This window comes from Rhynchophorus ferrugineus, unplaced genomic scaffold (genome assembly GCF_030347505.1).
Source record: "Rhynchophorus ferrugineus isolate W39M unplaced genomic scaffold, kcgeb_rfMv2 rfM4, whole genome shotgun sequence".
Lineage (NCBI taxonomy): Eukaryota > Metazoa > Arthropoda > Insecta > Coleoptera > Curculionidae > Rhynchophorus > Rhynchophorus ferrugineus.
This window is the reverse complement of record NW_027472583.1, coordinates 1,567,957-1,583,698: the sequence shown is the minus strand read 5'-3', so window position 1 is coordinate 1,583,698 and position 15,742 is coordinate 1,567,957. Positions and strand designations below refer to the sequence as shown.

The 15,742-nt window shown below is 31.5% G+C and overlaps 1 protein-coding gene and 1 long non-coding RNA gene across 4 annotated transcripts in view; one reads left to right on the top strand and one right to left on the bottom strand.

Moving 5' to 3' along the window:
• The window catches only part of LOC143195929 (uncharacterized), a 351,357-nt gene that overhangs the window by 294,980 nt on the left and 40,635 nt on the right, over positions 1–15,742 (bottom strand). The window lies entirely within an intron of this gene.
• Positions 1–15,742, top strand: part of LOC143195935 (uncharacterized) — an 86,299-nt gene that overhangs the window by 49,592 nt on the left and 20,965 nt on the right. The window contains exon 1 of one of the 2 annotated variants that reach the window (XR_013005622.1): positions 6,970–7,022. The exons of the other annotated variant lie outside the window; for it this stretch is intronic. This is a non-coding gene — a long non-coding RNA (uncharacterized LOC143195935). Of the gene's footprint in view, positions 1–6,969; positions 7,023–15,742 lie in introns of those variants that run through there. 2 annotated transcript variants of the gene reach the window in all.

Here is a 15,742-nt window from a genome sequence, read left to right as displayed (position 1 = left end):
GCGGCCCGCTCCGACTTTGCACGGGCATAAAATATATATGCCTATGTCACTCAATGAAAACATGATTAAAATCGATCCAGTATTTTTGGTTCATTCATTACTGCCCTTGGCCTGCACGCATTAAATTTGGAGTAAAACAATTCCTCTTCCCCTATACTTACTATGAAGATTTCCTGCTATCTTTGGAATATCTAAATTCATACAATTTTTATTACATTACACATTTTTAAACGCAATTTTTAAATTTGTAAATCTCCGAAAATATTTGTTTAATTTACATGCTGTAAGGAACCATATTGATCTATATTAATTGCACACTGTATTTAAGGTACTTAATTCGATAAGGATTAATGCCGTATTGCTTAAAATAGCTTCGTAAATAAGCCATTTTCTCACGTAAAAAGTAAACAATAAAAATGGTTAGGCAGCGTTTTTGCTAATTGTTAAATAAGCCTAAAAAAATAGGTTAATTTACGACATCACGTTAGAAACCTCTAAAATTAGCAATGTTGCCTTAGTATATTATGCATGTATTATACATATAAACCTTCCTCTTGAATCACTCTATCTGTTGAAAAAAACCGCATCAAAATCCGTTGCGTAGTTTTAAAGATTTAAGCGCACATAGGGATATAGGAACAGAAAAGGCGTCTTTGTTTTATACTATGTAGTGATTAATCAGGTTGAATGGTAGTAAACGTTTTAGGCTACGCATTTTACTGATATCTGCTAATGCATTATACTGATGCTCTTTGAGACTACTTTACACTGGCACTTGGATGAGACTCTTTATGGTTTCCAGGGGAATATCGCGTTAAATTAGTTTGTTGTTGTCGTAATACAGGACGTCAAAGATGGCACGTAACCCTTTATTCCGGAATCTCTGAAGGATGTCCATATAAGACTAAGAATTTTGTTATCTCAGGACAATTTAGATAAGTAAGCCTTATTAGCCAATAGGTGTACGCTTTATTAGTATACGAGTATGCTTCTTCTACCTTAAAAGTCGATCTATAAGGTGGTGCAAAAGTCCCGCTACCATTTTGACTGCACTATGGAAATCTTGGTTATGTGACGTTTAGCTCAGTTTCGCTTTAACCATAGTATTGTATAGACATTGTAGAATTGTGTCCAAATTTTATTATAGATATGTGACAATATTTATTGAAAATAATCGTTCCATTATTGCCAGTCAGCAGAAATTGCGTCAAAATTATCCTAATCGTCCAGTGCCTCACAAACGGAACGGCAGCAGACAGGCTTCGTTCTGGAAGACAACGGACGTCTCGTAACGCCGAAAATGTGGCTCTGGTGTGAAAATGTGTTGCAGAGTCTCCAGAAACATCAATTCGGAGATGTGGTTCCCAATTACACATTTCTGCGCGCAGTTCATGGCGAATCTTGAAAACTGATTTGAAAATGTTCCCGTACAAAATTCAGTCAATCCAAAAATCGCTACCGAGAGATCCTGATCAACGAGTTGAGTATAGTAATGCAATCCTAAGGCTGTCTGGTGAAATGGAAGGTTTTTCGCCTAAATTTATAATAAGCGATGAAGCCCATTTTCTTCTCAGTGGCCACGTCAATAAACAGAACGATCGGTTTTGGGGAAAACAGAATCCTCAGTTAATTCATGAAACATCATTGCATTCACTAAAAACAACTGACTTTTTCTTATGGGGTCTTTTAAAATCAAGTTTATGTGAATAAGCTCCAAACGATTCAACCTCTTAAAGACAATATTCGTCACGAAATTGAAGAAATTCAACCTCAGATGTTGCAAGACGTCATGAAAATGCCTTAAAAAGTGCTGAAAGTTGTATAGCGAAGCGTAGTCACCATTTAGCCGATATAATTTCAATTTCATTATTTCAATCATAATGAGAAAAAAATCTAAAGAAGAAATAAACTTTTTAGGAAAACCAAACTTACTTATCTTTTCTTTGAACAAAGTTATAGACAATCAAAATGGTAACGGAACTTTTGCCCCATGTTGTAGATACATTTCATGGTTATTAATATTTACCGAAGAAGTTCTAAGCAGCGTGAACGTCACGTGAGATGGTTTTGTCTCATTATTCTTGATACATCATATTTTCAACCGCAAATTAATTTTGGAATTCCTTTTTATTGTTGTTTTTAGTCAAAAGTGAGCAAAAAATAAAATGATTTGCCTAAAAACACCGTAAACTTAATAGTTGAAATAGCATAAAATTTTAGCACATATTTAAAGATTGGTACTGTACAGAAATCATATGAGTCTGTCTACAACTGTATTGATTGATAGCATTATATCCAATACGTCACTAAAGAAATAAAGGGCAATTATATCAACAGCACGAACTCTACAAGGCCAATGCTGATTTATATGTTATATTTCCACCATTTGTTAATTTGCCAATTCTAAAGGAATATAAACCTTGCTGTGGAATTGCCGCAAGCTCTTACATCAATACACTTTTAATCTCATCTGCCCTTACAAAACGATGCTCCTTTTTTATTTGGGAACAGAAACAAATCATATAGGACTATACTTGGTCGGATATTGAGGTTGAGGCATAATTACAGTCTTGTTTTGTACCAAAAATGTGCAAGTAATCATAAACAATTTGGGCCCTCATTCATAATCAAAAGCTTCTACTAGTCGTAAACTCTTGTGTTTTAGATAAAATATTCACAAAAGCAATATTTCGTATTTATAAGGATTTGTTTGTTATATTTCAGGATTTCCTTTTCGACTCTGGTTTATCTATTTAAGCCTTGTAATTGGCGAGTGACCAACTTCTAGAAGACATGAGCATTCTAGAAGACATGCGGTTTAACCCAGCGTGGTTATTGGCGGCGTGACTAGGATTCTTTTCCTTTGTCGAATTTTACACTCTTGACTTTTGAACATTCATTAACATACATTTATGACTATGCCCAAGAGAATTCGAACACGCGACTATCACAACGGCAGGAAGACCGTCCTGTCGTCTTGACCACTGCGGCAACCAAGCCGGCTGTCTAAAGATTTATTGCAATTACACTTTACTACTATTTTTATAACAAAACCTAGTGCAAACAGTGTCACAACACAAGTTACACTTTTTACAATTTTTATACTTTATTTAAAACGTTAAATTACTTTTTGACTCACCCAATATCAAAACCCTGATGATAATATCGGTGTAGAAAACCGCAGCGTTAGACAATCTATTAAACGCATAATTAGAAAGATGGCTAATTAATTAAGATTCGATTTTGTACTTGAAAGGAAACAGACCATTAAAACAAATCAGTGGAAATAAATGGCTTCCATAATTGTTGTTATGGTTTTGCTCCACTCTTTTCGTTTTCGATCATATTTAGTTAATTGGCAAAAAATTATTCCGTTCTGACAATCGGAATCAATTAATTTTTTTAATCAATTAACCGACACTTTTACTGCTTGTTATACCATGATCTGTCGTGCTTTTATGTACAAAACTTAGTAGATATCTCTTGATATATTACTTTTCTATGTAAATGTAATGATGTGAGAAGCAACGTGATATGATTAATATCGAATAACTTTTTATCAATTTAAATTCATTCTCCTCTAGTAAAATGTGGTATTAAATTGCATTACTTATTGAATTCGTTGAAGATTATTACGGAATAAATTTAACACCTATCAGACAATTTCATTTTTATAACATTAACAGTGAACGGAATAACAGAATATTATTTAATTTTGAGACTATTTATTTATTAGAAAAAACATTATTTTGTCTTCTTATGTTCCTATTATTGCATACAATTGCGGTATATAATCTTCATAATATTGAAGATAATTGAAAGGGCATTTTATATGACAGCTAGAAGATATAATGTTAAAAATTAAATGTATTTTTATCCTGATTGGCATTATATGGTCTTCTTTTTCTAGATGTTAAGAGTTTTGATGCCATTTTTATTTCATATTATTACGAGTATAAGAACTTTTAAACTATTATAATGTAACTTCCACAGAACTATCTGGTCTAGAATTTATAAAGAATTAACACCTCTTTTAGGTTAGTTTCACGGTTGTAGTTTGATAAAAATTTGAGCAAAACTTTAATTATATGTCATTTTTTAGGTATTTATAAGAATACATCAAAGGGTATGAAACCCTTAACTTAGAATTTGAAGAATACGTGTAGTTCACGTGTAGGGCATGAAAAGTACTTAAAAATGTAATTTATTTGTATTAAAATCAGATAGAAATAAATTGTAGCCAAATTAGCGGCTAAAATTCCAATTAATGCTATATTAGTTATTAATGATATACGAAATAAGATTATAACATATTTATCAACCCGTAAACATTTATAAAGAAAACCCGAGAAGAATATGCAGAATTGATTGCGAGTAAGACAACAAACTGTTTCTAATCGCTTGATGAACATAAGAAAGACCTAAAATCTTGTATATTTTGTGATGTATAAATTAAAGTCAAAATATATTGAAAGGCGTTTGGTATGCATGAAATGTTGCTTGAACGACAAAATCGGAAAGATTTTTGCCTCATGCAGTTATTGGTGATGAAAGGTAGATTCATTACCATAATCCAAAATGAAAAAAATCATGAGGACCACTTGGTCATGCATCGACATCAACGACAAAGCCGAATACACAACGCTCTGAGCTAATGCGCTCTATATTTAGTAGGATCAGCTTGGTGTGATATATGAGGAGCTACTAAAACCTAATGAAACCGTCAATAGGGATCGCTATCAACTAAAATTGATGAATTTAAGCCCAGTATTAAGTGTAAACCATCCGAAATACGAGCAACGACACAACAATATTATTCGTCAGCATGACGACTCGACCGCATGTTGCAAAACAGGTGAAAACATACTTGGAAACATTAAGAAGGGAAGTGCTATATCATCAGCCGTATTCACCAGACCTTACTCCTTCTGATCATTACTTGTTCCGACATATGAGTGATCTGTCTGAATAATGCTTCACTTCTTATAAAAATACCAAAAGATACATCATTTTTTCGAGTTGGAATTCCTAAATAGCCTGGAAAGATGTGAAAAAAGCGGCTATCGATGGACAACACTATCGACACACAAAGATTAGTCGATTAAAATAAGGTTGATCATTAATATTAAAACTTTTGGACCATGCTGACAATCATGACCGCTGGGTCACTTGTTATAATAAAAGACACACAATTTTCAACAGGCCTGCGCTACTCTTGTAGGTTTTCGGAAGTAATAAAGCAAAATGTGACAGAAATTACCAACTGAAATTTCCATTTTCAATACACAATAACTTTTGAATAACTGCTACTTCTCAAACGCCCTGTGATATGCGACAATGATTTATATATAGTAAAATATAAACAATGACACATAATCCAAAGTACACGCAAATAAGTAAGACACTCGAACCATTCCAACTAAACGATCTAATTAGTGTTTAATCGCCATCATCATCGTTGTTATTGCTGCAGCGATAACTCTTCAGTCCAAGCTACCGACTGTGTTTGATGTATATGAAAATGCCTTCTAACGCGGCGGTTCATTGCTTTACATAAGAATCTAGGCCAAGAAAGAATTAATTAAATAGAAAAAACAACAGCGACGCTTATAAATCAACAAATATTGCATAAAAGTATTTTCCGAAAGGCATTACTTTAGAATTCATAATTAAAGTACGTTCAGTAATCGTGTTGGTAAAAGTATCAAAAAATGTGTGTGTGCATTTTTTTGCAAATAAAATAACCTAATTTCTCCGCTTCTAATGTTTTCACTATGTAAGCTGAAAATAAACTAATTTTTAATTAGATTAATTAAATAGCGTACTTAATATGCTGCCTTGCAATATTCCTGAACATCTTACAAGCTTTTGTATATATATATTTTCGAAATAAAATTTAAAGCCTCGCGTGACGGGGTATTCTCAACACTTAAACCTATTTCGGCTGGAGTTCCACAGGGTAGTGTCTTGAGGCCACTCCTAAATCCGCTCTATACTGCTGATATCCCAACAATAAAGGAAACAGTGTTTGGAACATCTGCCGACGACACAATTATAATGACAAAAGATCTCTGTCTAAGGCTGTAGAAAAAGTACAAGTAGCTGTCAACAAGATCTACAAATGGACTGGAGACTAAAAAATACAGCTTAATAGCTACAAATCTGGCCATGTTAATTTTGCATTGTGGCGAAATGACAAAAGCCTAATTATATCACTTGACAGATGCCCTATTCCTGAAGCAGAATCAGCTAAATACATCGGAATATATCTTGATGGTAGATTAAATTGGAAATATTATGTTAGACAAAAAGTAGAGTAGATTAGACTCAAAGTCAGGCAACTGTACTGGTTAGTAGAATGATACTCTCAACTTGACCTAAAATCAAAGGTACTGGTTTATCAGTCAATCATAAGGCCTATTTGGTCTTATGGGGTTGCACTAAAACATCAAACCAGCTAGTAATCCAACGCACCTGAAACAGAGTTTTACGTAACCAACGAAGAGCTGCACGATCACCTCGGAATCAAATAGATACACGAAATGGTCCATGATTTCGCCCTAAAAGATGAAATAAGGTTACTAAATCTCAGCAATGTGGAAGCAACACAGCTACTGGGCAACACCTACGAAATCAGAAAATTGAAGCGAACCAAACCACACGAACTTTCTAGTGTATTCTTAACTTTAGCTTAAGTAGTTTAGTTTAATTTTAATTTGCGAAATACATACTGATGCGTTAATCCCGTACTCGCCTTGCTTGTGTATTAATGTGTAGCGACCTTGAGGCATGTCGAATTTTACATCGTGGAATAACGGTCAATAAAGTATCCAAAAATATAATCCCAGATGCTGAACACGGGCGGGGTACCAGCAGCGACAACTAGAACACGATAACGAATAACTGGCGGCAACCCCGAGACGTTTATCTGGGATGTTATAGAAGGGTATTTTAATCATTCAGTAACCGACCATCGTTTGGTTTAGACGTGCTACCAACAACTGCCCAAGCTTCGTCTCCAGGTAACACCGCTGCCATCCGTTTTATCTATTTTGTTTATCTGTTTCATTTCGTTTTACCTCCATTCACCGAGCCATATTAATTTACCTTAAAAATGCAAGTACAACTGAACAGTAGTTATAAATTAATTTATAACTTAAGATTGTACTAAGCATATCTAATGTAAGATGTAATTAAAAAATAAAAATAAAAAGTGTACTTGACATAAAACATTCTAAACACAGATTTTGTACTTGATATATTATACAAAAGTATTGTTATTGCATGTGTTCTTATAAATGTATGTCTATTATTAAAAAAAACTTCAAAATTGTTCAATTTGTATATTATATTAGTATTAATTTGTGTATTATTATATCTTATTAGTCTTAGTACAACACTAAATACACTTATTCTTTCCGTAGATACACTAAAAGTTTTAATAAAGTCAAACATTCATCCTCAAATGTTTGTAATTTAAACTTTTTTAGGTCTGTAAACTTAACCTGTCGGTAATGTTGTCAAATACATTTATTAGGTCTATAAACAGATGGTGTTACTTTGTAATAAGTCGCATAGGGAACTTTTGTAACCAACTTTCTGTTGAAGGCTCACAAGGCTTGACTATTCAGTATGGGTTATTCGAATGAAGTGTGAACAAAAAATGTTTTCAGTGTGTTAAAAATGTCCGAATTTGTACCGAGAGAAAGGCGCGAATCTTCATCGAATAATATGTGAAGGTTATGGAAACCATGCCCTATCGATTTAAACATGTGAATATTGGTTTGGTCGTTAAAACTGGAAATTTTGATATCGAAGGAAAAAACGTTCTGGAGAGACAATAAAAATAAAGACGAGGATTTGAAGACACTATTCGATGATGGACCATGTAAAACGTAAGAAGAATAAGCAGAATTGTTGTGAGTGACACAAGAAACAATTTTGAAGAATTGCTTGAAGAATATGGAAATAATCTAAAAGCTATACCAGAATTGCTTGAAGAATATGGAAATAATCTAAAAGCTATACCATTTGAATTGAAGCCAAGAAACATTGAAAGACATTTGGTCATGTGTGAAATACTGCAAAATCGAAAAGGATTTCTGCCTCGTATTGTTACTGTTGATGAAAAATGGACCCTAATGCTCAGTGTTTGGTGGATTCGGCTTAGTGCGGTATATTATAAGCTGCTAAAACCTAATGAAACCATGACTGAGCATCGCTATCAATTACAATTTATGCGTTTGAGCAAAGCACTACGCAAAATTCGAGCCAAAACACAACAATATAATTCTTCAGTATAACAACGCTCTACCACATGTGCAAAAACAGTGAAAACATACAAACGAGACGTTAAAATGGAAAGTACCACCCCACCCGCCGTATTCTCCAGACCTTGCTCCTTCATATCACTACGTGTTTCGACATGTAAATCGTGTCCAGTCTGAGCAGCGCTTCATTGCTTATGAAGATACCTAAAAAAAGGTTCATTTCGTGAATAGCCTCAAAAAAAGACATCTAGGTGGTTGTTCTGACCATCTCGACCAAACAATAATTCTAACAGAAGGATAAACGATTCTGACTCACATACTTGTAGTAAATATTAAAAATCATAATAGAAATACAAGATATAGTTTTAATAGATCACCAACTAATCACAAGTGCCTTAATACATCCTCAGATATATCCTCAGATCCTTAGACAGTGTGTGAGCAATGTTTCAACCATAAAGAGATTATATTCAATAATAAATTATATTTAAAACCATAAAAACGTATGTATCTTATCGAACAACCTGTTATAATAACCGTAAAACACGACAAAATATTCAATTAATTAGATCTTACATAGCGGAATATCATTAAATTGTCGACGAAAAGCTGTACAGGTTTCTAAACAAGTATCTAGGTATGACGAATTTCAGTTCGAATTCGGACATTCTCGTCACGTTTTGCTCCACGGGCCAATGCTGCCATGTAATGCATAAGTGGTTTTAGCAAGCTATGCGACAGTATGTGCACAGCTATTTTTCCTTGCGATAGATCTCAACCATTGCTTGTACTTGTAACCTTGTTTTTAAGTCTAAATATGTTCAACATTCTTATTTGTTTTTGTAATTAATTAATTTTCAACGCCTTTAGCTCTTCCCCTGTACTGTCACATTTTTATAGTCTTCAGTTGCACTGAATCTATATTTGACATTACGTAATAAAATTAACACAAAAAATTTATCAAGATGTTTGTAAAGTCGGTTTAGGATCAGACAATATTTTCCTTCTCATTTTATTCTAGTTAAAAAGAGACGCAACGCTGTCTGATTAGTTCGAACACGAAAACGCATGAGACTGTCAAAGTCGTCCGGTTGATGCAAAATTCTTGAAAGCAATACTGATGAGAGGTTATAACTCTAACCTATAAACTATTGTGGCTGTATAATTAACTGTAGTTTTTACATGTACTATAACGTTAAAATAAATTATATTTGATAACATTTTTGTTCAATTATTTTATTTAGATTAGAATTTTGTTCTATGTCAAAGCCACACTGAACTGAAACTCAGAGTTGATACAGAAACATTGCGACGTTTTGACGTCATAAATTTATAAGACGTATGTACAAAATAACTTTGAACAGACTATATGTTTTTTGCTGCATGGGTTGCACTTCATGGCTTCATTCGTTACAGTGACATTTTTTGTTTTGAACTGAATCCTAATTGCATTACGAGTTTGTTGGGAAAAACTAGATCTTCAGGGTCTATGAGTTGTTAATAATAACTCGCATAATAAAATGTTTTATATATATAATTCACAAATAACATGAAAAAAAGCGACACTTCCACCACTTACAGCTTATTTATTCTATTGTTTTAGATAGCTTTTGATAATTTCATGAATATGTTATTTTACTACTATTTTCCATTGAATTTTTATATCACTACATAGTATAAAACAAAGTCGCCTTTTCTGTCCCTATATCCCTATGTGCGCTTAAATCTTTAAAACTACGCAACGGATTTTGATGCGGTTTTTTTCAATAGATAGAGTGATTCAAGAGGAAGGTTTATATGTATAATACATGCATAATATACTAAGGCAACATTGCTAATTTTAGAGGTTTCTAACGTAATGTCGTAAATTAACCTATTTTTTTAGGCTTATTTAGCAATTAGCAAAAACGCTACCTAACCCTACGAGTTAGATCAAATTAATGTACTACAGTATTGTACACCATAAAAAGGTCTACAAAAAAGTCCGCGATGGTATATGTTTATCTTTTAGGGATAACCCACATTAACCATTTTTATTGTTTACTTTTTACGTGAGAAAATGGCTTATTTACGAAGCTATTTTAAGCAATACGGCATTAATCCTTACCGAATTAAGTACCTTAAATAGAGTGTGCAATTAATATAGATCAATATGGTTCCTTACAGCATGTAAATTAAACAAATATTTTCGGAGATATTACAAATTTAAAATTTGCGTTTAAAAATGTGTAATGTAATAAAAATTTAGTATGAATTTAGATATTCCAAAGATAGCAGGAAATCTTCATAGTAAGTATAGGGGAAGAGGAATTGTTTTACTCCAAATTTAATGCGTGCAGGCCAAGGGCAGTAATGAATGAACCAAAAATACTGGATCGATTTTAATCATGTTTTCATTGAGTGACATAGGCATATATATTTTATGCCCGTGCAAAGTCGGAGCGGGCCGCTATGTTTTTATATACAACGTTCATATTTTTTCTGTAGTGTATTTAATTTAGTATCAGCATTGCACCCGTGCGAAGCCGGGGCGGGTCGCTAGTAATGTATATTATACCACGGATTCGCAATACACATAAATTATTACAAATAAGCTAGAACCCTATGTCAGTTCTAAACTTAATTCAATAAAAAATGCTATTTAATACACAATAACACCATATATTCTAAATATTTTAAAACTAATGTAAAGGTCTGATATATAAAACTCCAAATTCGCACAATCTCCATTTTATATTAATGAAATGAATGAATCACAGAAAAAAAACAGACGAAAAATGCTAAATGTATGAATAGTAAGTGAAACTACGACTGTTACTAACAAAAAAATTACTGATATTTATGGAACAAATGAAATTAATAATTATGGGAGTCATATTTTTAACTGTCTAATTTTAATGGTCTACTTCCTTTCTGGTTCGTCAAAATCATCGAGGAACTCTCAATTAATTGTGGTTTATTTTTATGATAATTTTTATAGCATAAACAACTTGTGTGCTTGGTTAAAAGCGCAGCAATAAACATTGATAAAAGATAATTTTTGTTGGCTCCTTCAGTATTTATGAAGATTTTTGATTATTGTTATTGTTATTTAAAAGATTATGGTAATATTTGGATAATAAAAATTGTTTATTAACAAAAGTACACTTATATAATTACCCTAATTTTTATCGTGAACTGCAATTTTACGCTGTGTTATTACTATGGGTATGATGTTATTAGTGATTGTATATTATTAAATAAGCATTCTATGTAATTAATAATGGATTGAAATATAGCAAAACATGTGGATGATATTGCACTTTTTAAAATAAAAAATTGAACTAAAGAAAATCAGTTTTTCGCGTTTTATGTGTGTTAAATACTATACGTAAATGATATTTGTTATAAAAATTGTAAGGCACAATATTCTGTACAATTTTTGTTCCAAAACTTTTACATAATTAAATGTTTTATGGATTTTTTGTTAAAACACTGGATAAACTTCCAGGTGTGTATACACTGGCTGTAGTATTTCGACAAGAAACATTCCGTATACAATTATAGTTTCAAAATATAAGGTGAATCTTGAACAAGGGCCATACCTCTCAATTCTACGGTAAAACATATACAAAACAATTTATTGTGTCCGTACAAACATTTTTCCTAAATGTTACTATATTCATCAAAAAAAATTATATAAAGTTTTGTTTTTATTCAAAATAATAACCTCTGTTTTCGTCGTATGAGTCATATATTATTTGGTAGTTGTCATAATTAATGTACAACCTTTTAAATTGAATTATTATTAACTTCACTGACTTTAAAAGACTAATCAACGTAGTTTTTTTGCTTTTGTTTTTTATTACAATGAACTACTTTCTCAAATTGTTTTAATTCGTATTGACATATATTTATTAACGATATATTGTGCGTTATATATAATGTACATGCTAAAATACGTTAAAATAGTCTGATGTAAAACGTTATATAGTAAGATATTTGGTTATCAGCATGTATATTTTTTCTTTTCGTTTTAATATATATATATATATATATATATATATATATATATACATATATATATATATATATATATATATATATATATATATATATATTCGTCTTCATTATCTTCTGGTGTTTCTGCTTCTGGCTATGCCGCGGGACATGGAATGTACTTATCAAATCGGTCACCACCATTATGGTCTCCTATTTTCCAGGTCCTTTTCTATGATCTTGATCCATATCTATCATTTTTCGGATGTCCTCGTTCTGATATCATAGAAGTTTGAGAAGAACTCGCTTTGACAGACATCTAGAGTCCCTGGATTTATCTTGTACTGTAAATTAATTGCCATATCTTAATCAAATAACTTCATTTCTAACATGATCTCGAAGAGAAATATATCGCGTATAATATGTATTAATTGTGTTGTAAGATTATGTAGTGCCAGTTACTTATTAAAATAGAATACAATCATTCGTTTTTACCTCGAAATAACATGTACAGACCTTTATAAATATTTGTGGACACTCACCCTTAAGGATATTCAAAATGTCAAAGGAGACTTTCGAAAATTCAAAATATAACCAGTTAATTCCTGGTTCTTTTGGTAAAAAATCAGTTCCTGTCTATTTCAGGGTTAAAACGGCGAAAAAATTAACAATGAATGCACATAATTACTAAGAAAAGCATTATTGTTTCTTGCTTTCTTATTGTTAGACACCCTGTACGACGAGGTGTGTCTCAAAGAAAAATAACAGCCACCGTGGATAACGTTTTCTTGATTTATCGATGCTTGTGTCGCGTTTTTGACACAATTTTTTAATGTTTTCAGCCTCGCCTATCTTTGGCTTGATAAAAATGACGCTGTTTTGATTGTTAAGGTTTTTTTTTGGTTATTTAGGTCGGAGAATGTCAGTGTGTACGTGTTACCCTATTGTTTCCGTCTAATACCCTCGTGGATCATTTCTTAAGCAATTTAGAACACGTACACTCTAGTTCAACTAGTTTTCTTACATGTAAATAGTTCAGATCGGTTTTATTATTATATATAGTATTATTATTTGAAATGATTAATAACAACACAAATCTAAATATAAAAACAACGAAAAATACTAGATATGGTACCTAAATAAGTAATTAGTAAAAATGCTTTCCTCTGGCAAGTATTACGATAATTAAAAACACTCAACAATAATATAAAAACTACGTTAAAACACTACAAAATATGGTGCAAATGTTTATAATAAAATGCAAATGATCAAACAGAAATTTTGATTAGACTGTACCAACTGTATACTTTAAATCATATTAATGTTAATTAATCTAAATCCTTTGGATGTTCCGCAGGGCAGTGTCCTTGGCCCATTGTTAAATCTTTTGTATACAGATGATGGACCGACCTGAAAAATCATTACTGTGGCAACATATGCTGATGATATCTATTTCTGGTTGAAAGCATGGCGTGTAAAGGGGAATGAGACAAAATCTATTTACGTAACATTCACACTGCATAGAAGGACGTGGTAAATCTTAATAATCATGAACTACCTCTGTAAGTAGATAATATTACAACTCCAACAATGTGTAAAGTGCTCTGAAGGTGTGTTAGCGCACCTCAATACACTCGCTATACAATTAAATGTGAGCGATCTCAGTGAATCCAAATTTGTACAAAAGGTCACGTATCATTGTATAAAATAAATCCCATCAAATAGTGACTGCCTTATGGCCTATCCAAAAAAAAACATTTAAAATTAACTACTAACTATTTAAAATCTTCAAACAAATGAACATGGCAATATAAATGGTTTCTAATATAAAATAAACAAGCATTTAAAATATTTTTATATATAAATATATTTTATATTTTTTTTATGATATTATAAAACTTTTATTGTAGAAAAACCACCTATCAAGTGACTAGATCTACAAAGTTCTACTTACTTTTGGCGTTTGTTGTAAAATATAACACGTATACTAAGAAATATTCGTAGAAAATCAGATGAAATTATAAAATCTTTGTTTGTTTGTTAGTATATTAACATTATTTATCTTATATATTATTTATAGCACCATTCCCACATTCACGGATACAACAACAATGATAATAATGATAATAATCATTAGAAAACAGAAAACGAAAACAACCTTTTGTAGCATTCATTATACTTTAATACAATTGTTTTCATATTATAATTTGGACGCTAATTTTAGCTAATTGTTCGAATAATTTTATGTAGATTAGCATTGTAATAAGTAAAGTCTATTCAAAGTTACTTTGTACATACGTCATCTAAGTTTGTGACATCAAATCGTCGCAATGTTGCCGCATCAACATCATCATCAATGAGTTTTAGTTCAGTTTGGCTTTCATATACAACAAAAATTCTAATGTAAATAAAATAATTGAACAAAAATGTTATCAAATATAATTTATTTTAACATTATAAAAACTACAGCGATAATAGGTTATAGGCTGTCAAGAATTTTGCATACTTCTGACAACCGGATGACTTTAACAGGCTCATTCGTTTACGCGTCAGAAATAATCAGAAGCCATTGTGTCTCTTTTTAAGTAGAATAAAATGAGAAGAAAAATATTATATAATTCTAAAAGGAAAAATTAAAAATAAAATTAAAAATAAAACTTAAAAATTGCTGCAGGCATTATATTAAACTTCTTGATGACGAATGTACAAAAAAAACTTTGAATGAAGTATAGATGTACATGTACATGTTAGTGGAAACTAATTGTTACGATAAAATATCTAAATATTTGTACGTATGATGCTGAACTATTGGCTTCCGGATTAGACCAGTTGACTCTTTACAATAAATTGCATCTTCGTTGGTGCAGCTCTGACACCGAGGTTGTTCCCGTCAGATATTATCCTATCCTGAGTATACGGATTACCCTATACAAAAATATGTTGGGTTCAAGTACACCGCCCTTTATCCAAAATTATCAAAAAAATAATTTAAAATTAAGTCAATCAATAATCACATAGAAAATATATAGCAATTCATAATAAAAATATTTTAAATGAAAAGTAAAATAAAAGTATATGTATATCTCGGATTATTTCGATTATTATTGACATTTAATTAATAAGTTTGATATAAAAAAACCGGACATATTTTTAATAAACAATTTTTTCTCAAACATCTCCAAATGTCACTATATTTTTCAACATTTCTTAGAAACGGTAGAATGAGTTGCAATATTTCGTTATAGGACGTCAATAGTAACATTATAATGATTGCATAAGGTTTCTTCAATGTGTGCCAACAGAATATGTTTATATTTGGTTCAGCACATCCTTAATCTATTACATAAATAATGTAATAACTTCGGTCAAAAGTATATAAATAGTTAAAACTTCTGAGGTTCGTTATTGAATTGACCATATTTTTAGTGTAGTATTGTGGGTTTAATGATATTTGGTGAACTTCTTGCAGATTATTCTCAATCCCGTTTGTACAT